This window comes from Bos javanicus, chromosome 23, assembly GCF_032452875.1.
Source record: "Bos javanicus breed banteng chromosome 23, ARS-OSU_banteng_1.0, whole genome shotgun sequence".
In the NCBI taxonomy this organism is placed as follows: domain Eukaryota; kingdom Metazoa; phylum Chordata; class Mammalia; order Artiodactyla; family Bovidae; genus Bos; species Bos javanicus.
This window is the reverse complement of record NC_083890.1, coordinates 4,445,264-4,467,832: the sequence shown is the minus strand read 5'-3', so window position 1 is coordinate 4,467,832 and position 22,569 is coordinate 4,445,264.

The following is a 22,569-nucleotide window of genomic DNA, read 5'->3' as shown; positions in this document are numbered from 1 at the left end:
ATGCACAGTCAAGTGGGCCTTAAGAAGCATCACTTTGAGCAAAGCTAGTGGAGGTGATAGAATTCCAGTTGAGCTATTTCAGTCCCTAAAGATGATGCTGTGAAAGTGCTGCACTCAAGATGCCAGCAAATTTGGAAAACTCAGCAGTGGCCACAGGACTGGAAAAGGTTTGTTTTCATTCCAATCCCAAAGAAAGGCAATGCCAAAGAATGTTCAAACTACTGCACAATTGCAGTCATCTCACACCCTAGCAAAGTAATTCTCAAAATTCTCCAAGCCAGGCTTCAACAGTACATGAACCGAGAACTTCCAGGTATATAAGCTGGGATTTAGAAAAGGCAGAGGAACCAGAGATAAAATTGCCAACATCCCCTGGGTCATGGAAAAAGCAAGAGAATTCCAGAAGAACATCTACTTCTGCTTCATGGACTATGCTAAATCCTTTGACTGTGTGGACCACAACAAACTGAGGAAAATTCTTAGAGAGATGAAAATAGCAGGCCACCTTACCTGGCTCCAAAGAAATCTGTATGCAGGTCAAGAAGCAACAGAACCATACATGGAACAACAGACTGCTTGGCAGATGGTGACTGCAGCCATGAAATTAAAAGATGCTTGCTCCTTGGAAGAAAAGCTATGAGCAACCTAGATAGCATATTTAAAAGCAGAGACATTACTTTGCCGACAAAGGTCCATCTAGTCAAAGTTATGGTTTTTCCAGTAGTCATACATGGCTTCCCTGGTGGCCCAGAGGTTAAAGCGTCTGCCTGCAATGTGGGAGACCTGGGTTCGATCCCTGGGTTGGGATGATCCCCTGGAGAAGGAAATGGCAACCCACTCCAGTATTCTTGCCTGGAGAATCCCATGGACGGAGGAGCCTGGTGGGCTACAGTCCACAGGGACAGGGTCACAAAGAGTCGGACATGACTGAGCAACTTCACTTTCACATATGGATGTGAGAGCTGGACCATAAAGAAAGCTTAGCGCTGAAGAATTGATGCTTTTGAATTGTGGTGTTGCAGAAGACTCTTGAGAGTTCCTTGGACTGCAAGGAGATCCAACCAGTCCATCCTAAAGGAAATCAGTCCTGAATATTCCTTGGAAGGACTGATGCTGAAGCTAAACCTCCAATACTTTGGCCATCTAATGGGAAGAAGTGACTCATTAGAAAAGGCCCTGATGCCAGGAAAGATGGAAGGCAGGAGGAGAAGGGAATGACAGAGAATGAAATGGTTGGATGGCATTACTGACTTAATGGACATGAGTCTGAGCAAGCTCCAGAAGTTGGTGATGGACAGGGAAGCCTGGGGTGCCCATGGGGTCGTAAAGAGTCAGACATGACTGAGCAACTGCACTGAACTGTGGTGGCAGACATGGAACACAGGAGTGGCTGTCCTGGACTGAATATGGAATAGGCAATTTTTCTAAGTTAGCACATGCTTTGCAGGAAAAAGCAGGTCCATGGCTGATATACCGATACACCTTACCTGGCTCCAGAGAAATCTGTATGCAGGTCAAGAAGCAACAGAACCGTACATGGAACAACATACTGCTAGGCAGATGGTGACTGCAGCCATGAAATTAAAAGATGCTTGCTCCTTGGAAGAAAAGCTATGACAAACCTGGACAGCATATTATTGGGGCAGCTTTATTATATGCAGGAGGTCACCTGAACATCTGGGAACGGCTGAGCTGTGGCAGACATTTAAAGAACCAAGGCAACCAGCATAGATGTTGCTACTTTCTGGAAACTTTAGGATTTACAAAGATCCTGTGGGTGCCCTGAGAGGCCTCTGTGTCTAGAGTCGCTCAGTCGTGTTCGAGTCTTTGAGACCCCATGGACTGTAGCCTACAATGCTCCTCCGTCCATGGGATTTTCCAGGCAAGATACCAGAGTAGGTTACCATTTCCTTCTCCATCATTTGACCACAAAATGGTGAAAATGGAAAATTTTGAAGACATGAAGATAAAGAAGAGTTGTGGAAACTTCCTAAGCCTCCACTCTTGAGGATGGTTTGTGGTTTCAAAGCTACAGACGCATCCATCAGGCTCATGGCAGCTCATATGCCTTATGGCAAGTCCTTTACTCTGTGGGGTGTCAAATACACTAATCCTGCCAGAGTTAAAATCTGCACGCTCTAACTTGGATACACAAAAGCTGCACTTCTACAATTCAAAGATGATGTTTCCTGTCTCAAGTTTTCATTGCCACTTAGTAGACAAAAAAATCTTGCAAATACTTTTGAGGAAACTTCATCCTTATAGGTTCACCAGACTCTTGGGGTATTAGTAACTGAGTTTTTTTCATTATACAAACTCACTGAGGTTTTAATTAGTCTCTTCCCCATCATTCTTCCTGTTTCCCTCCCAAGAGAACTTATCAAAGGTTAAGCTACCTCCCCCTGCAATCACGCTTAACCCAAAGAATCATGTCACCGAGGATTTTCTGCCCACATCTGCTGAGATGAGCTTGGTCCCACCTGCTTCATTTGGTCTCTGTGCCACTGTCAGTTACCAGAGCACGCCCTCACATAACCTGGCTCCTTGAAGCACATCTGTGTCAGTCGGCAGGGAGCACGGAGAAGTTGTGGGTGGCTGGGACACCATGCTCAGTTTGCGAGGCTGTGGGATCTCATTTCAGCCCAAACATTTACCTCGACCAGTTCTAAGGACTTGCCCTTCCTCATCATTCTCAAAACATATTGAGTAGAGAGCTCAAAATTTCCCAAGGTCTGTCCAGACATGAACAGCAACCTTGCCTCCCCAAGATTTTCCTGTACCTTGCCTCCTCCCACAGGGAGAGGAAGCATACACCCTGAATTCTTTATCACTGTCTGAATCCCTGCCTTCTCTCTCTTTCTCTCCAGCACCGCTTGCCCACCCCGCAGGGGATGGGACTTCCATTTCCCTTCCCTGTAAGTTAAGAATGAGCCTTAGTGCAGAATACTTGTGAGGTTGCAGAAGAAACAAGGTAACTGATGCTGAAGGCTCTTCTCCTGGCAGAAGGGACTTCACGGTTCTGAAAGAGGACGGAAGGGAGCAGGCCCCAGTTTTTAAAAGAATACCATAGCCATAGAAGAGGAAGAAAACTAGTGAGAACTAGGTCCAAGCTGGTGCAATTTTCCACTTCCAGTGGACTTTGAGCCTCGTTATACACTCACTGTAATACATTATTAGCTAAATGATACGCTCACCAGCGCCATGACAGTTCCGAGGCCAACCATCAAAGACCAAAAAGTGGGAAATAGCCCAATTCCTGAAAATCCCCACCCCTTTCCCGAAACAGCTGGTCTATACAGTTACCCAGCCCACAGAAACTGATCAGGCCATATTTGGGCCTGCTCTCACCTTCCAGGAGGGCCCACACTCTGTGGAGGGCTTCTCTCCAAATAAATCCACTTCTTACCTATCACTTTGTCTCTCACTGAATCCTTTCTGCGATGAGACATCAAGAACCTGAGCCTCATTAGACCTTGAAACCAGATGTGTGATCTCAGTTACACGACTGTAGGTTTAAGTCCCAATCTGGCTTTTGGCTATGTTTTGAGTCCCAGCCACCTAGACTGAAGTCCCAATGTTACCCTGAATTTGGGTAACAATGTAAATACTGGTAGCAGCTTTCCAAGGGAAATGGATACCTACTTTCCTGCTTATAGAGGTGAAGTGAAGGCATTATAAAGTCACAAGCAGAGGCTGCTCTGAGCAGCTCACCAGCAAACTCAATCAAAGATGTCAGATGCCGTTTACAGTGTTAATGCAAATGCAAGTGGGGCAGATGGAAGAAACACCTGAGGGTAAGTTGTCACAAACGGTTACAGAAATTATTTCTTATACATAATATCTAAGGGCAATAAATCCTTTATGAGGAAAAAGAACCCATGACATGCCCTTTTATACTTTTAGAGGATTTAATAAAATTTATATAAGTATAGAGTGTGTATTCAGTCATTCTCAACATATCTAGAAGTCTTTGAAAACCCAAGGTTAAATTCCCGATTCAAAAATGTTTATAAATAAACACTTAAACTAGGTAAATCAGATCAGATCAGTCACTCAGTCATTTCCGACTCTTTGCCACCCCATGAATCACAGCACACCAGGCCTCCCTGTCCATCACCAACTCCCGGAGTTCACTGAGACTCACATCCATCGAGTAGGTGATGCCATCCAGCCATCCCATCCTCTGTCGTCCCCTTCTCCTCTTGCCCCCAATCCCTCCCAGCATCAGAGTCTTTTCCAATGAGTCAAATCTCTGCATGAGGTGGCCAAAGTACTGGAGTTTCAGCTTCAGCATCATTCCTTCCAAAGAACACCCAGGGCTGATCTTTAGGATGGACGGGTTGGATCTTTGCAGTCCAAGGGATGCTCAAGAGTCTTCTCCAACGCCACAGTTCAAAAGCATCAATTCTTCAGTGCTCAGCCTTCTTCACAGTCCAACTCTCACATCCCATACATGACCACTGGAAAACCCATAGCCTTGACTAGACAAACCTTTGTTGTCAAAGTAATGTCTCTGCCTTTGAATATGCTATCTAGGTTAATAGATCTGACAATTAGAGTCAAAATTCTGGTGGCTAGTGGCAGCAAAACTAGATAAATAGTTCCCCTTAGAAATGTCTTAACCCTCAGTTCTCTCCAACCATTTGGGTGTTCTTGATTTTTCTACAAAAATAAGTAAATAAACCTTCTTCAGGGCCTTTGAAAATGCTGTTCCCTTTGTCTGAAATGTCCTCTACCTCATAGATCACAGAATTATCACACTCCCTTCACTCAGGTTTCTGTTCAAATATTAGCCCATCAGAAAAGCATTTTTCGGATCACATTTTATAAAACAGAACCTCCTTCAATCTGTACCCTCTTGCCACTTTTATTTTTCTTCAAAGCATCTATTATTACCTAATGACTGAGTGACTGAACTGAACTGAATGTAATAGATATGTATTTATCTGCATATTATATTACCTACAAGAACATAAGTTCCATGAAGGCAGAAACATGATCTATCTTGTTCTTCCGCATTTATAGCACACAAGAAATATTTGTCAAATACATGAGCTATATTATATCTTCCTGCAAAAGCCCCATATTACACACATATGTGGTAAAAGAATTGGGGAGCATCAAAATATATGGGAATAGTTGTGGTGAGTTTATACATAGGTTCTCTTGTATTTTTTAAAGTTTAGAATCTACACAACCAAAACTGTAAGATTTTATGAAACTGAAGAAGATATAAATCAATAGAAAGCTATCCATGCTCGTAGTTAGAAGAATAAATATTGTTAAAATGTCCATACAACACAATCTATAAAGTTAATACAATTCATATCAAAATTCAAATGGCATTTTTCACAGAAATAGAACAATCTTAAAATGTATATGGAACCATGAAACACCTCACATAGCCACAGTAGTCTTGAGAAAAAAGAAAGAAGTTGAAAGTATTGAGGATCCCTAATTTCCGTCTATATTATCAGTCAGTTCAGTAGCTCAGTCATGTCTGACTTTTGCGACCCCATGGACTGCAGCACGCCAGGCTTCCCTGTCCATCACCAACTCCCGGAGCCTACACAAACTCATGTGCATTGAGTTGGTGATGCCATCCAACCATCTCATCCTCTGTCATCCCCTTCTCCCGCCTTCAATCTTTCCCAGCATCAGGGTCTTTTCCAGTGAGTCAGTTTTTCGCATTAGGTAGCCATAGTATTGGAGTTTCAGCTTCAGCATCAGTCCTTCCAGTGAATATTCAGGACTGATTTCCTTTAGGATGGACTGACTGGATCTCCTTGCAATCCAAGGGACTCTCAAGAGTCTTCTCCAACACCACAGTTCAAAGGTATCAATTCAGCACTCAACTTTCTTCATAATCCAACTCTCACATCCATACATGATTAACAGACCCTTGTTGGCAAAGTAATGTCTCCACTTTTAAATATGCTGTCTAGGTTGGTCATAGCTTTTCTTTCAAGGAGTAAGCATCTTTTAATTTCATGGCTGCAGTCACCATCTGCAATGATTTTGGAGCCCAAGAAAATAAAGTCTGTCACTGTTTCAATTGTTTCCCCCATCTATTTGCCATGAAGTGATGGGACCAGATGCCATGATCTTAGTTTTCTGAATGTTGAGTTTTAAGCCAGCCTTTTCACTCTCTTCTTTCACTTTCATCAAGAGGCTCTTAATTCTTCTTCACTTTCTGCCATAAGAGTGGTGTCATCTACATATCTGAGGTTATTGATATTTCTCCCAGCAATCTTGATAAAAGCTATGGTCATCAAAACAGTATGGTATTGGCATAAAAACAAACACATAAATCAATGGAACAGAACACAGAGCCCAGAAATAAAGTTTATAACTTTAAATAATGATAATTACATAACTTGGGACAAATAGTAGTACTTTCTCAGTCCTCAAAAGTGTTTTTGTAATGATCAAATAAGATAATAAATGTAAAATTGTTCTGAAAATGATTAAGATTTTGGTTAATAAAAGATATTGCATTAATGTAATAATATTTAAACAAAGGTTATATAGCAAAAGTAAACTATTAAGATAATTAACAACTAATAAATGATAGAGAATGCAAGCAGATTTTGGAGTCCCTGAATAATCCATATTATCTATCTGCACTCACTGGGTTGTCTGTCCTTTTCTCTTATCTATCAGGATATAGCCTTAATTAACATCTACTTCCTTCTGTTTCTCAGTGTGCCAGATAGACTTTGATTTATTTCCTGGATTATATATTCTCCAAGCTACTTCCATAAAAATAGGTCTCATGTATAAAGGAAAACCAGAAATATATTCTACTAAATATTATGACTTCTAAATTTAATTAAACCATGTTGAAGAACACAGGACATCTTTTTAGATTGCATATTTTAAGCGGAAACAGAAATCTTATTTTACAACTAATGACAAAGTAATGCTCAAAATATTAACAATGATATGGAACTCCAGTGCAATAAAAGAAAATAGACTGAAACATCAGACACAACAACACGTTTAAGTGAGAAGCACTCTACTTCATACGTGACTCCTCAGGGTTGGAAGAACCCCCTAAAACTTGAATAGCTTCTCTAAAATTTTCTGCATCACCCATAACACTTCTTATTTTATATTTAGGTAAATATTTTTCCTTCTCCAGTTTTCCTATCTTTTGAACACACTGGCCTCTTCCCAGAATATTTAACTAACAGCTGTAAAATCCATTATAGTATCATTTATGGCTTTGAATTCAAGCACAGAAAGCCAAGAAACCTGAAAGTACACTATTATTTCTTAGAAATACAGGCTTATTCATACGAGAAGGTAGGATGAGTAGCACAATTACGATACAAATGCCAATGATCTAAAAAAAAAAAAAAAAAAAAACAAAGTGAATATTTTGTCCTTGTGTTATTTTTACAACCAGTACCTGGTATTCCTGTTAGGAACTATTGGGCCAATCAGCAAGGTGTTTAATGAGCTTAGTGAAGTGCCAATTACGTGATAAAAAGCACCTGGTGGAAAAGCTCCTCCGGAACCTCCTTCCTCCTGGGCAGGCTCACAAGCCTTGAGCTCACACATTTGGATCTAATATTATTTGCTGAATGATCGCTTTACCTTTGGCTTGTTTTTCTCTCATTACGAAGTTAGCACATGCTTATAGTAGAAAATGAAAATAATACATAAAGGACTATGTATCAATGTAATATAAAAAGATGAGTATCCTCACCTTTAAAATAATGCAGGTTGTCATGGGACCTGCTTCGAAGGTAGCTGAGAGTCTTCAATGAGTTAAAACATGTAACATACTTTCAATAGTGTCTAGAGCTCCGTAACTGTTCCATAAATGCTAGTTGTTACAAGTATTGCCAGTATTTTTGGTAATAGCATGACAGCTGGATGGCACTTAGGAAATGTTTGTAGAATTCACAGCTGAATGAAAAACAGCCTAGTTATGAGCCACTTGGTTCTTTGGTAACAGTGATAGTTCTCAGGAGTGTCAGGATGGCCCCCAGCTTGAGAAGGCAATGGCACCCCACTGCAGTACTCTTGCCTAGAAAATCCCATGGACGGAGGAGGCTGGTGGGCTGCAGTCCATGGGGTCGCTAAGAGTCGGACACGACTGAGCGACTTCACTTTCACTTTTCACTTTCATGCATTGGATAAGGAAATGGCAACCCACTCCAGTGTTCTTGCCTGGGAAATCCCATGGACAGAGGAGCTTGGCGGGCTACAGTCCATGGGGCCGCAAGTGTTGGACACGACTTAGTGAGTAAACTGCAAGATTTAATAAAGGACGTCTCGGGGCACCATTCTTGCTCTGTGACCTCATAGCCGGGGGGTCTGAGCATTTTGCACCTGATGAACCTGTTTCCTTATGTGTAATATAATGAGGTGACACAAGAGCCTCAAAGTGCTGGGATAATTGTTGGTACTCAAAGAAGCTTTGCTTCCTCCTTTTAATTGCACCATAGAAATGAACAACTCCCATCCCTAAACAAGTAGGGGCCAGGCAGAGGCAGAATGGATCTGTTACAGTCACTCTCTGCCAAGCTTCTCGACAGTGAGACAAAGGAAAGGCCTCTAATTCAATCCAAGCACAGGAACATTTTATTAAAGCAAGCCTCTACTGCCAGGAGAGAACTCTTCAGTGCCAAGATGCCAAGGCTCACACTGCTTTTGTCAAAATGCATCCACCTCACACAACTTTATTTAAAATGGGTAACTAACCAGAACCTACAGTACAGCACAGGGAACTCTGCTCAATATTCTGTAACAACCTAAATGGGAAAAGAAGTTGAAGGAGAACAGATACATGTATATGTACAACTGAATCACTTTGCTGTACCTGAAACTACCGCAATAAAATAAAATTTTAATTAAAACATTTTAAATGCATGGAATATAGTCAGCGATGAATGTGCAACAGCAAAAATAAAGAAAGTTTAAAATTAAAAAATCAAAACTTCATCCACCTCCTTTTCAGCCTGCGCTCCTTGGGAGTGTCCTCATATTAGACCTCTGCTGGTTTGGGGTCACTGCTAAGCACTCACCTCTGTGACTGTCTTTCCTCTTCCTGTGTGATCATCTCTACACGGTTAGGTACTTCACCACAATCCATTCTTCCACCATCCTCTTCACAATCAACTACAGTTAGCTCTGGAACAACACAGGTTTCAGCTGCGCTGGTTCCACTAATATGCACTTTTTTGTTTTGTTTTTAACTGACTGCATACTACAGACCTATACTACTCTTGGTTGGTTTAATCTGAGGATGCAGATGAGGTGCATGTGGAGTGCTGACTGTAAAGTTGCGTGTAGATTCTGGATTTTCCTGGGGCAGGTGCCCGTCCCCTCCGTGTTGCTCAAAGGTCAGCTGTATGTGTTTAGTGCAGACCTTCGTTCTGTTTAAACCGTGTGCACCCTCATCAACCCTCCCCAGCCTGCTGTGCGCCTGCCTAGTTCCTGCCACAGCCTCCCTGGTGGTAACTTCCTCTCCACAACCTAGCTCTTCGCTGCTGCATGTTCACATGCAGGGTCTCTGCTCCTCTGAAGCTTGCAGCTCCTTACCAGGACAGTCCCATATTCTCCCAGATATTTTGCCGTCAGACTCGTAGTACTCCTTCCTTCCCACCTGTCAGGTGCAGAGCCCACCACACTGTAAATGCTGATGCTGCTACATCTGTCTGGGTCTATTTGCATCTTGCTCAGTACACGTGTCCTGCTGGCTGGCCTATAATCCCAGGTTATCAGTTACAACTCACATGCCCAGCCCCCTAAATCTATTTCTCTATTCCATATATTTTGATTCCCAGACACTATAAATGCCTCCATTGAAGCATTCTGCAAGCAGTTCATATTGAAAGGCTGAGAAAGGACTATATGTGGCCCCACACCTGTAGCTGTTTATCTCAGTGACAGGCTTCACCACGGTTCAGCTGTCCGAGTCTTGTCAATAAACGTCAGCCTGATGTGTCCCCTCTTTCTTCATTTTCCAAACCTGAGCAGCCACTGAGTTCTGAGAACTGCATTTCCTTATGCTACCCACGTCATAGACCTCCTACCACTGCCTTCCCGTGCCTCGCTAGAATATCCTCACAGCCAGCCTCCTTTCTCCTGATCTGGGCTCCCTCTAATCCATTCCCCACTATGTAGGAGTTTGCTGAAACTCACGTGAGTTACTAACATTTTCCTGCTTAAGATCTCTAGTGGCTCTTCCAAGCTTTAGAGAAACTTCCAAACACCTTAGCATGGACTGAAAGGCCTTTGCCAGTTGATCCCCTTCATACCTCACTAGACTCGGGGGTCTACTTATCTCCTCCAAATGTGCCACCTCTAAACTTTTCAACAGGCTAATGCACGTTTCTCTCCACCCTCAGCCTCTCTTCCATCCAAGTCTGGCTAATTCCTGAAAGATGCTTCAGTACTCAGGCTGAATCAGATTTCACCTTTCCAGGTAGCTTTTGCCCAAGTCCATCTCCTCTCCTACCTAGACCACTTCACACTCGGGGTCAGATGCCCCTCTAGGCAGCCCACTAGAATCCTGTGTTTAATTCTAGCACAGTGATACCAGGCTGCATTGAAATGGTCTGTTTAGTTTTCAGTGCCTCGAATTCTCTCCTCTTTCAATCCAAAGTGTCAGTTCCTTGAAGTTGCAAGTTTGCCTGACTCATGTAACTCTAGCATCATGCCTAACATTTGGTTAATAAATATTTGATGATGAAGGAAGAGAAGAAGATGAAAGGAAGGAAGGAGGGAGGAACCTGGTTCTCTGGAGCAGCTGAGATCTGGAGATATTCCCAGAGGTCCTTGCAAACATGTCAGACCCACAGGGAGCCCTCATCAAAACCAGCAGGAGAGATCAGCGACACCAGTTAACCAGAGGCATTCTATTTGGCAAACAGTGCTATCACTTTTATCATGTTCACAGTGTGATAAATGCTACTCTGAGTTTCTTACATGTGTTAATCAATTTGATTCTTACAACCATACAAGGCAACCATTTTGCAGAGGGAGAAACCGTAGAAGTGACATAAGCTCCTCAGAACATACTGGCGGTGGGCATTGGCGGGGGAGGGGGGGGGCAGGCCGCAGCAGTGGGCGTGAGGGGTGGGGGGGCGTGGGAGGGGGTGGGGGGCGGGGGGGGCGGGGGGGTGGGAGGCGTGGGGGGGGTGGGAGGCGTGGGGGGGGTGGGAGGCGTGGGGGGGGTGGGAGGCGTGGGGGGGGCGGGGGGGGTGGGTTGTGGGCGTGAGGGAGGTGGCTGGTGGGCGTGAGGCGGGTGGCTGGTGGGTGTGGGGGAGGCGGCTGGTGGGCATGGGGAGGCGGCGGTGGGCATCGGGGGCGGGCAGTGGGTGAACACAGGCATTCTGACTTCACAGCCCATCTCCTCACAGCTGTGCCCATGTCTCTTTTATTGACATCCATTCATATGGAATCACTATCCATCACTGATTTCCACAACTCTTTGTACAAATTGTTTTTATTTCATATTTGTTTATAATACGAGCCAAACGAAACATACATACGCACACGTACAAATTAAGAACCAGCTGAGAACTGAGCAGCCAGGAGTTACAGTAAGGAGTGTCTGAGATACAAGGATGAAGTGCTGGATGCAACAGGGAGCTGGGGCTGGCTTCTCACTTTCCTACAGGTAACACACTGCTGCTGCTGCTGCTAAGTCGCTTCAGTCGTGTCCGACTCTGTGCGACCCCGTAGACGGCAGCCCACCAGGCTCCCGGGTCCCTGGGATTCTCCAGGCAAGAACACTGGAGTGGGTTGCCATTTCCTTCTCCAATGCATAAAAGTGAAAAGTGAAAGTGAAGTCGCTCAGTCGTCTCCAACTCTTAGCGACCCCATGGACTACAGCCCACCAGGCTCCCCCGTTCATGGGATTTTCCAGGCAAGAGTACTGGAGTGGGGTGCCATTGCCTTCTTCAGAGCACGTTATTATCAGAGTCCTTCAGGAGCTGTGCTCAGATGGAGACTCAGCCCTCCCCTTCTCGCTGCTGGTGAGTGAGCCAAGGCAGAGGACAGGAATACTCTTAGAAAGTTAACATGTACAGATAATCTTTCTAAGCAACCAGCCAACCTTCTAAGATTGTACATTGATTTTCCTTCAGTTCAGGTCTACCTTTTTACAAATGATGAAGAGTTACTATTTCAAAGAAATGACGTTTAACCAATTTTCCACCTTTACCTATAAGATAGCTTATCCTATTATTTTCCAGACTCACACTTAATGACTGATTAAATGGAAGATGCTCCATTTTTATAGAAGATTTGTAAAATATGTATTGCATTAATAGTTGCCTTTATATTGTCTTTCTACTGTTAATGGAAGATATTCAATTCCTCAAATGCTTGTTGATGTACTATAGTTTTGTGGCAAAACTAATAAAGATTATGGAGATTATAAAGCACTTCTTGGTGGCTCAGATGGTAAAGAATCTGCCTGCAATGCAGGAGACCTAGGTTCAGTCCCTGAGTCGGGAAGAACCCCTGGAGAAGGGAATGGCAACCCACTCTAGTATTCTTGCCTGGAGAATTCTATGGACAGAGGAGCCTGGTGGGCTACAGTCTGTGGGGTTGCAATGAGTCGGTCACGACTCATAGACTAACACAATTATATATGTAACTTCTCAGGGTCACTTTACCCAGCCTAGTGGCTTAGTCGGTGTAAATTCACCCACAACCTGACTCTTTGCAACTTTAATGTCCATCCATGGCATATTGCATCAAATAATTTGGGAGCAAACACTGGAAAGCTGAAAATAAAACATGAAATACTTCTCTCATGAAATAAACATTAAATAGACAAAGTGATGAAAAACATAACTGATTTTTAACTTCAAAATACCTATCACATGGGGAGTATTGTGTGATTTTTGTCTGTCTTCTTTTCAGAAAAATATTTTTCTTTTTTTCTGAATTGTTCTTTGGTTTCCAAAACTTTGGACTCCACTCATACTGCATGCATTCTTGCAAGGATCCTGTGGAGACCCATAAAAACATGCTCTTGTATCCCAGATGGCCCCCCTTTTTTTTGTTTTTCATTTTTTAGAGGCAGTACTACTTAATAGCTGATGGTTAGCAGTCCCTCTTCTGAGTGGACTGTTTTTAGTGTTTAACAGAGAATATAATTCTCCAAGGATCCATGCTTAAGGAGAAATACAAAAGCTACCTAGGTGTATTTTAGTAGTAAATTCTGTATTTGCTAAAGCCTGAAGAGTTTTTTTATTAATGAACATCCAAGAAATAGTTTCGAAGTTGTACACACACACACACAGACACACTTTAACCCATGACATTAATTAGGCTTGTCAATATTTTTTTACATGTGCAAGGATTAAGAAAGAAATACATTTTTACATGTGAGATAAAACAGAGCCAAATCTTAGAAAAACCAATATTCCCAAACAGCTTTAAAGCCTGAGTCCAGGCCTGGGTGAGTCCAGGCCTGGGTAACCACAGGTCCAGTTACTGACTCTCTTTTTAATGTAGCAACAGGTCAGGGCTGGTGTCCAGGATTCCTGCCCAGGGTCCATTACATAACACAGCCTCATTAACCCATTTTCTTTAATCACCTCCCTACTATAACCCACAGATGGCAGTAAAGCCCATCCTGGACTGAATTGTGTACCCCTCCCTCCCCGGCCACAAACTCATATGTGGAAGTCCTAATCCCTAAGGACCTCAGAATGTGATTGGAGTTGGAAGCAATTGAGACAATGAGCAGGCCCTAATCCAATGCGACTGGCCTCTTTGTATGAAGAGGAGGGTTGGGACTTGGGCATCGGGGAGCACAGAGGAAGGCCCTGTGAGGACACAGGGAGATGATGGCTGTCTACATGCCACGGACATGGGTCTCAGAAGAGACCAGTCCTGCCAACAGCTGGACCTCAAACCTGCAGCCTCCAGAACTGTGAGACTCTCTGTTGAACAAGCCACCCGATCTGTGGTTCTTTGTTATGAGAGCCCAAGAAGACCAATGCAATGTTATGAGAGCCCAAGAAGATCAATGGTATATCTGTATCAGCGTATACAGGAAGGTCTGCTCCTCGAGTCCTAGCCCAGAGCATCACACCACCAGTCACATTACCTGTTTTCTTTCATCGCCTGCTCAGCTGGTCATCTGCAGAAGGCAACACAGTCAAGCTGACTTTGAGCCCACAGCATACACACAGCTTCAGACAATAGGAACTAACTGATTAAGAGGAATCAGCAAAATATTTTTGAAAATCAAAGGCTAGGCTCTCTCTTCAGTAGTTAAGAATTTCACATAACCCCAGTTTAAAACCACATGAAGAGGAAAACAAGAAAACGAATTCATCTTATTTCCAGTGAGCATATTGTCAACAGCATTATTGGCAACATTTTCGTTTTCATCTCTGTTTTCTATTTCTTGCAGATTATTTGTTCCCTAGTCTTGATAAGAACCTTGTGTGGGAGAGTCTCTCATCTTAATTGTGCCTTCTTGCATCCCCTGTGTCTACTGCAATCCCACCAGTAATGACTAAGATGCTGGTTCTAATAACTGTCTTTGAAATGGAAACTCTGACTCGTTGATTACTAAGAAAATATCTTTAGAATTGCATGGGACTGTAAAAGCTGTTTTAGCACTATAAAGTTAAATCCGTCTCATTTAGCCATCTACAGTTGCTTAGTATAATCTATTCCCAAGATCGTGAAAAGAAAGTAAGTAAGTCCATAAATACTCGGGTGGTTTGTAAGTCACAGTGAACAGCAGTTCAGTGAATCAGGAGAGACCCCTATTGACCTTTTCAGGTATTATGAGAAATCTGCAACTAGGATAATGCTTCCTTGCACGCCCTAGTGTTTGTGTTTGTGTAAATCAAGGGCACTTGACATCTTGAGATTGGTGGTCATGTCTGATTTCTCTTTGCTTCCTAGTGCCTACTACAGAACTCAGTCACTATTAGCAGCCCAGTGATATCCATTTTGCTGCTTCAGTTGCTAAGTCCTGTCCAACTCTTTGTGGCCCCATGAACTGCAGCACGCCAGGCTTCCGTGTCCTTCACTATCTCCCGGAGCTTGCTCAAACTCATGTCCATTGAGTTGATGATGCCATCCAATCATCTCACCCTCTGTCACCCTCTTCTGGTCCTGCCCATTTAGCAATACTGAACTGGACTGGCTGGAAGTGAACTGTTTACAAGTAAGAGGCTCCCACTGAGACAAGATTAATGTAAGGGAATTTGTATTTATAGAATGGATGCAGGAACTTGTCACAATTCCAAGAGTGGCACAGAGCTGGGTCTTAGATTCAGCTGGAAGCTGGCATCTGAATGAAGTCAGGGCTCTCTCCGTCTCTGCTGGGTTCATCTCTGGCCCCTCTTTCTTTTCTTCCCCCTCTGTTCACTTCTTCAGCCCACTCAAAAAAATTACCGGTAGACTGGCAGAAGGGTTTTAAATGCTACAGTTTTTCACTGTTTGGAAAGCCTGCTTTGATTGATCACCAGCCCAGATTCTCTAGCGCAGTTTAAGCAGGGGAAACTGCAAGCCTTAGAGGAAAGCAAAGGGCAGACAGTCCCATTTGGCATCAATTCTGTAGAAGAACGAATGAATGAACAAATGAATAGTTTTTAGCACCAGTATATTAAAAGACCTTGAGAAGTCACGAACGTATAAAAGGACCAGTGCATGCTTAGTCACTCCGTTGTATCTGACTCTGTGACCCCATGGACTGTAGCCCACCAGGGTCCTCTGTCCACAGGATTCTCCAGGCAAAGATGCTGGAGTGAATTGCCATGCCCTCCTCCAGGGGATCTTCCCGACCCAGGGACTGAACCCGTGTCTTTTATGTCTCCTGCATTGGCAGGTGAGTTCTTTACCACTAATGCCACCTGGGAAACCAAATAAAGAAAAATTCTTTTTAAATAAAAATGTAAAAATTTGCGTAAGAGCCAAAATTTTTTTAAAAAGCTGAGAGATTTACTTAAAATGTGGACTGATTAGACTAAAATATTGGAATATTGGAAAACAGAGAAGAAACCCCCTTTCTGTTGGACATCTGAAAAGTTTGCTTTAGTTTTATGTACACTGTTGCTGGTTTACCCCCAAGCAGGATGAGTCAGGTTGGGTGTGGATTTCATGATTTTTTGCACAGGATATCTCCCTCCATCACAAATCTTTGAAGCATGGCTTTTGGAAGTTTTCTGAAGAATCCAAACAATTTTTCAGCATCACCCTATTGCCTGCTGTGTAGGTTATCGGTAGATATTTGTTGAAGACATGCATCTCCTCCGCTTATTTACTCAACTCTCTGCAGTTTTCTGACAGATTTCGAAGTGGAAAAAGAAGGGGTTGACCAGTGAAGTGTAAAGAGGGTTTACATGATTCTGAAGGTCAGGGAATTTTATGTTAAAATTTGAAATGGCTATGGAGTCTACACTTGATATTTGGTCTACGCTTTAGATCAAATTACATGTTCTGGGAAGCGCTGACATCATAGAATGGATATCTATAGGCCTGGATGAATCTGCAGCAGTTGAGTGATGCCTGAATGCTCCTGTCCATCACCTAGAACTAGAAAATGTTCAAGCCACCGACCTGTGTCAGCAGAGACCAAATCACCAGAAAATTTCAGAAAAGAGCTCAGTTCTTTAAAATCTTACCTGAGAATTTCTAGAAAATAAGGTCACTGGGAAATTTCCAAAGACAGACATCTACCTCATCCTCATCTCATCCTCGTCCTGATGAAATGCAGGTGAGAAGTCTGCAAGGTGAGCTAGAAAAACACCATCCTTTGGTCTGTGTTCTGCATTTTTCCTGTGTATTCCTAGGTTGAATGTGATAAGGTGAAAGTATACCTTCCCCTCCCCTCCTCCACCTTCTCCGGACGTTCTTGCTTAGAAATTCTATTTCTCCTCCTCTTCTTCCACACAATGGTCCCTTTAAACAAATAATCTCTCATTTATCCAAGAAAAATCCTGGATTATGATTTGCATTTTCCTTATTTTTACTGAATAAGAGGACTGAAGTATTACAAATCCTACCAGTTTATCTTATACAGCTGAAGCGTTATTAATAAGGGGCATGATTTGTTTATGTAGAGATAGATTTCACTCCATTTCCTCTTTCTATTTCATCTGGAAACTGGGAATTCAATAACTGTTCTCTGACTAAAGCTTACATGGTTCCACCAACACAATTCAAAGCAGGCATTAGCTTTAAAGATCCTATATAATAAATTTTAGTTCTCAGTTTCAAATCCCATGAACCATCCAAATAAACTTTAAATGATTTGCTTAAATGTTCTCTTTCGGGATATTTATTTAAAGTGTACAATAGCTAATGTGCTATGTTATACTTGATTAATGTCCAATTAAATACTCCAAATTATAAATTTGGCATATTACCCAGGAGTTAATTTTCCCTATAAAATACGGTGTATAGTCCTATTTCAGTCAACATTTTCATGTATTTTATCTTTGAATTATATTATCAAATTGCATCATTATTACTGAAGATGCACTGAGCTGTTAAATTTCCATTATGCAATCAAAGATGAAGTCACTATTAACACCCAGTTTAAACTCTCAGCTTCAACAGACATATTAACTACTCATTTTTGTTTTTCATTTTCTTTAATATACTTCTGAGGACTTCCCTGCTGGCTCAGGAGTAAAGAATCTGCCTGCAATGCAGAAGATGCAGGAGACATGGGTTCTATTCCTGGGCCAGGAAGATCCCCTATAGGAGGAAATGGAAACCCACTCCAGTATTCTTGCCTGAAAAATGCCACGGACAAAGGAGTTGGGCAGCTACAGTTCAAAGAGTCGCAAAGAATTGGCCCTAACTAAGCAGCTGAGCATGCACATGCGCAATATATGGCTGACTTAGTCTTCAAAGGGATTTTAAATGATTTTCATCCTACTCACGATATCCACTCAATACCCACTATATTGTATATAATCTAAAAGGCTTAGGTATTGTCTTTACTTGGTTGTTCTCCTATGTAGACATAAGACCCCAGGGCATGTTGATTTATTTGATAATACATTTTAAGTGCCTTAATAGTCTAAGCTACTGATTTTTTCACTTCATTTAGAACTGATCCCAAATGAATCAAGCCTACATTCAAACATTCATACTGCATATCAGGACTAAGGAAAGGTGTTATGTATAAAGAGACTATACTATCTCTTACTTTGATAAACAAACAAACAAAAAAAAGTAGATGATATTCTCAAATGACTTAATTAAATCTTTTGAATGAAGGTTTAATTAATTTTCTAAGATACCTAACATGTCCTTGGGTGATTTATTATTGGTTTCAGATTTCATCTAAATATTATAAAGGTAAGTTCAGTAGCTAATAAAGCTCACTAATTTATCAGATTAGATCAGATCAGATCAGTCGCTCAGTCGTGTCCGACTCTTTGTGACCCCATGAATCGCAGCACGCCAGGCCTCCCTGTCCATCACCAACTCCCGGAGTTCACTCAGACTCACGTCCATCGAGTCGGTGATGCCATCCAGCCATCTCATCCTCTGTCGTCCCCTTCTCCTCCTGCCCCCAATCCCTCCCAGCATCAGAGTCTTTTCCAATGAGTCAACTCTTCGCATGACGTGGCCAAAGTACTGGAGTTTCAGCTTTAGCATCATTCCTTCCAAAGAAATCCTAATTTATAAAGTCACACAATTTAATTACTAAATTAGGAACTTTAATACATGCAACTTCATACCAAAATGTCTTCTAAATTCTTAAAATTTTTTTAACTCTGTACATTCTTAAAAACCGGTGTACGAGACAGCAAAAGAGACACTGATGTATAGAACAGTCTTATGGACACTGTGGGAGAGGGAGAGGGTGGGAAGATGTGGGAGAATGGCAATGAAACATGTAAAATATCATGTAAGAAACGAGTTGCCAGTCCAGGTTCGATGCATGATGCTGGATGCTTGGGGCTGGTGCACTGGGACGGCCCAGACGGATGGTATGGGGAGGGAGGAGGGAGGAGGGTTCGGGATGGGGAACACATGTATACCTGTGGCGGATTCATTTTGATATTTGGCAAAACTAATACAATTATGTAAAGTTTAAAAATAAAATAAAATTGGAAGAATAAATGCCAAAAAAAAAAAAAAAAAAGAAAACCATTGGAGTGAACTGCACTGTCTAACTAAATAGCCTGATCTGGTCAATTATGGAATCAGTGAAGTGATTACTGTCTCAGACAGAAATTCTATGTGTCTATTTAATAATGCTAATATTATCAACAATAATAGCCTATTAGCCAGGAAGAAAGTGTACCTTGTCTTTGATTCTTTTCTTGCTATGAAATCTATTCATTTATCAATGAATTTTTGAAATAAAAAATGAACATTTCCTAAAAAAAAAAAAAAAAAAAAACTCCTTTCTAAATGTTAAAAAAAATACTTTTAATATTTTTCTTTTTTTTAAATTTTATTTTATTTTTAAACTTTACAATATTGTATTAGTTTTGCCAAATATCGAAATGAATCCACCACAGGTATACCTGTGTTCCCCATCCTGAACCCTCCTCCCTCCTCCCTCCCCATACCCTCCCTCTGGGTCATCCCAGTGCACCAGCCCCAAGCATCCAGTATCATGCATCGAACCTGGACTGGCGACTCGTTTCATACATGATATTATACATGTTTCAACGCCATTCTCCCAAATCTCCCCACCCTCTCCCTCTCCCACAGAGTCCATAAGACTGATCTATACATCAGTGTCTCTTTTCCTGTCTCGTACACAGGGTTATTGTTACCATCTTTCTAAATTCCGTATATATACGTTAGTATACTGTATTGGTGTTTTTCTTTCTGGCTTACTTCACTCTGTATAATAGGTTCCAGTTTCATCCATCTCATTAGAACTGATTCAAATGTATTCTTTTTAATGGCTGAGTAATACTCCATTGTGTATATGTACCACAGCTTTCTTTATCCATTCATCTGCTGATGGGCATCTAGGTTGCTTCCATGTCCTGACTATTATAAACAGTGCTGTGATGAACATTGGGGTACACGTGTCTCTTTCCCTTCTGGTTTCCTCAGTGTGTATGCCCAGCAGTGGGACTGCTGGATCATAAGGCAGTTCTATTTCCAGTTTTTTAAGGAATCTCCACACTGTTCTCCATAGTGGCTGTACTAGTTTGCATTCCCACCAACAGTGTAAGAGAGTTCCCTTTTCTCCACACCCTCTCCAGCATTTATTGCTTGTAGACTTTTGGATCGCAGCCATTCTGACTGGTGTGAAATGGTACCTCATAGTGGTTTTGATTTGCATTTCTCTGATATATTTTAATAGAGATATGTTGTGAAACTGGTTTCTGAGATCGTTTTTATAATTAAATCTAATCTGTTTCAGTTATCAAGAGTCCATCTGCATACTTCAAACAATGAAAACAATCTCACCATGGGGGACTCTGAAAAGGAGGGTGTGGGGAAAGTCTATTTATTTGGATGCAGTTGAAAATAAAGAAAAGTCCACGGGATGAGTAATCTCACTCCCTAATAGCTCCCTTCTGGACACATGAGTAGAAATTCCCCAATATTTGTATTGCTTCTCAGACTGGATGTGGCTAACTCACCTTGGACTAAGACTTCTCAGTAACCTAAGAATTCACAAAAGTCACAGGAAAATCACTGTGTATTTGATAGGATGAGGGTTGGAGGCTTGGGCCAATTTTATTTACATCTCCAAGCACAAGTCTTTCCACACAGCAACTGAAAAAAAACAAACAAAAGCAAGGGAGGAGATCAAGATGGCAGAGTAGCAATTTGGGGAGCTACTTCCCACCAAGAATGTATGTAAAAGGAGAAATACTGTATGACATTCCTTATATGTGAAATCTGAAAAGTAACAATACAAATGAACTTACTTACAAAACAGGAGCAGATTCTCAGACTTAGAGAGCAAACCTGTGGTTGCCAGTAGGGAAGGATAGGGGAAGGGGCATTTAGGGAGTTTGGGATGGACGTGTACACACTGCTATAATTAAAATGAATAACCAGCAGACAAGGTCCTACTGTAGAGCACAGGGAACTCTGATCAATGTCATGTGCAGCCTGGATGGGAGTAGAGTTTGGGAGAGAATGGATACATGTATATGTATGGCTGAGTCCCTTTGCTGTCTTCCTGAAACTATCACAACATTGTTAGTCAGCTATACTCCAGGATAAAAACAGTAACATCAAGCATACACGTGGAGCAAGTCTCACTGAACACTGATGGGAGACTGGCAGTAAGACTCATACACCCGAGGCAGTAAGAAAAACCCACGCACAACCTGATAGGAAGGGGAAAGAAGCGATCACGTGGCGGAGGGGACACGAAGAGGAAGCCGATTACATGGGCAGTGGCCAGTCCTGAGCGGTGAGTGCTTCAAGCCACATTTTGAAGACTCCAGCTCTGGGGTCCACCACTGGAAAGATGAGTCCTCTTGGTTGGTTGAAGGGCCATGGGACTCACGGGAGGGCTGTAGGAAGCCTGGACTCCACTCCTGAAGAACATGCACAGCCTTGCTTACTCCCAAACACAGGGCAGAGAGGGTAAGACTGAAACCGACACACAAAAAGTCACTGGCTGGTCTCCCGCGACTGTTCTGGCACACACACCCCCCAGCCAGAGCCTCACCACCCATCCAGGCCCTGAAAGGGGGTCCTTACACTCGGCAGTGAATTGTCTGAAGAGACACATGCTGAGAAAGCCTGAGACTTTACCAGGAAGAGGCACCCGGGCGGAGAGCAGTGGGGTAAGGGAACCTAGGAGGACTGCTCTGCCAGGCTCACACTCCCGGGTTTTATGGGGGTGGGGTTAGTTTCCAGGTTGTCTCTGGCCAGTTACTCTGGTCCTTCCTGGCGGTGTACACACTGCTCAGCTAAGATGGATTCCAGGGAGGAAGATTCTGGGAGGTGGCTGGACACGTGGAGCCTCCTTTTGACCTTTCCCAAATTCTTCCGGTTGGTGGCGGCTTGTCAATTCCATGTTCCTGACCCGGACCTCCTGTCATGAAATAACTCAACGTGGACAGTTACCGTGGTGCCTGGCCAGGGCAGGCGGCTGCACTCAGTGTGCTTCCCCGAACATCTCCCGCTCTCCTAGGACCACACAGGGTGAGGGCTGAGCCACAGCTGTGAGGCACACGGGGGACTCAGCCCTAGCTGTGGGAGGACTGCTGCTGCTCCTGAAACGGGCAGCAGAGCAGAAAGTAGGCCAGGTGACGGGCTGCAGCCGGGCGACACGACCCATGCCCAGGTCCACGCCGAGGGCCCATAGCAGGCCCTCAGCTCCAGCGCTGGTCCTCTCTGGAGTGAGGGTGTCACGCTAGGAGCGGGGAGAGTGCACCAGGGAGCGGGAGCACTGAGACCTGACCCTCAGGCCTTCTGTTCCAGCAACCTGCGCCCGGACCCTCCCCGTACGGCAGGCCTGGGCACTGAGCACGGGAGAAGCACCAGCTCAGGCTGGCTCCGGCCCTCACCAAACAACGCGAGAAGACCCTAAAAGCAGAAGAGAGCTGCTGCTGCTGCTAAGTCGCTTCAGTCGTGTCCGACTCTGTGCGACCCCATAGACGGCAGCCCATCAGGCTC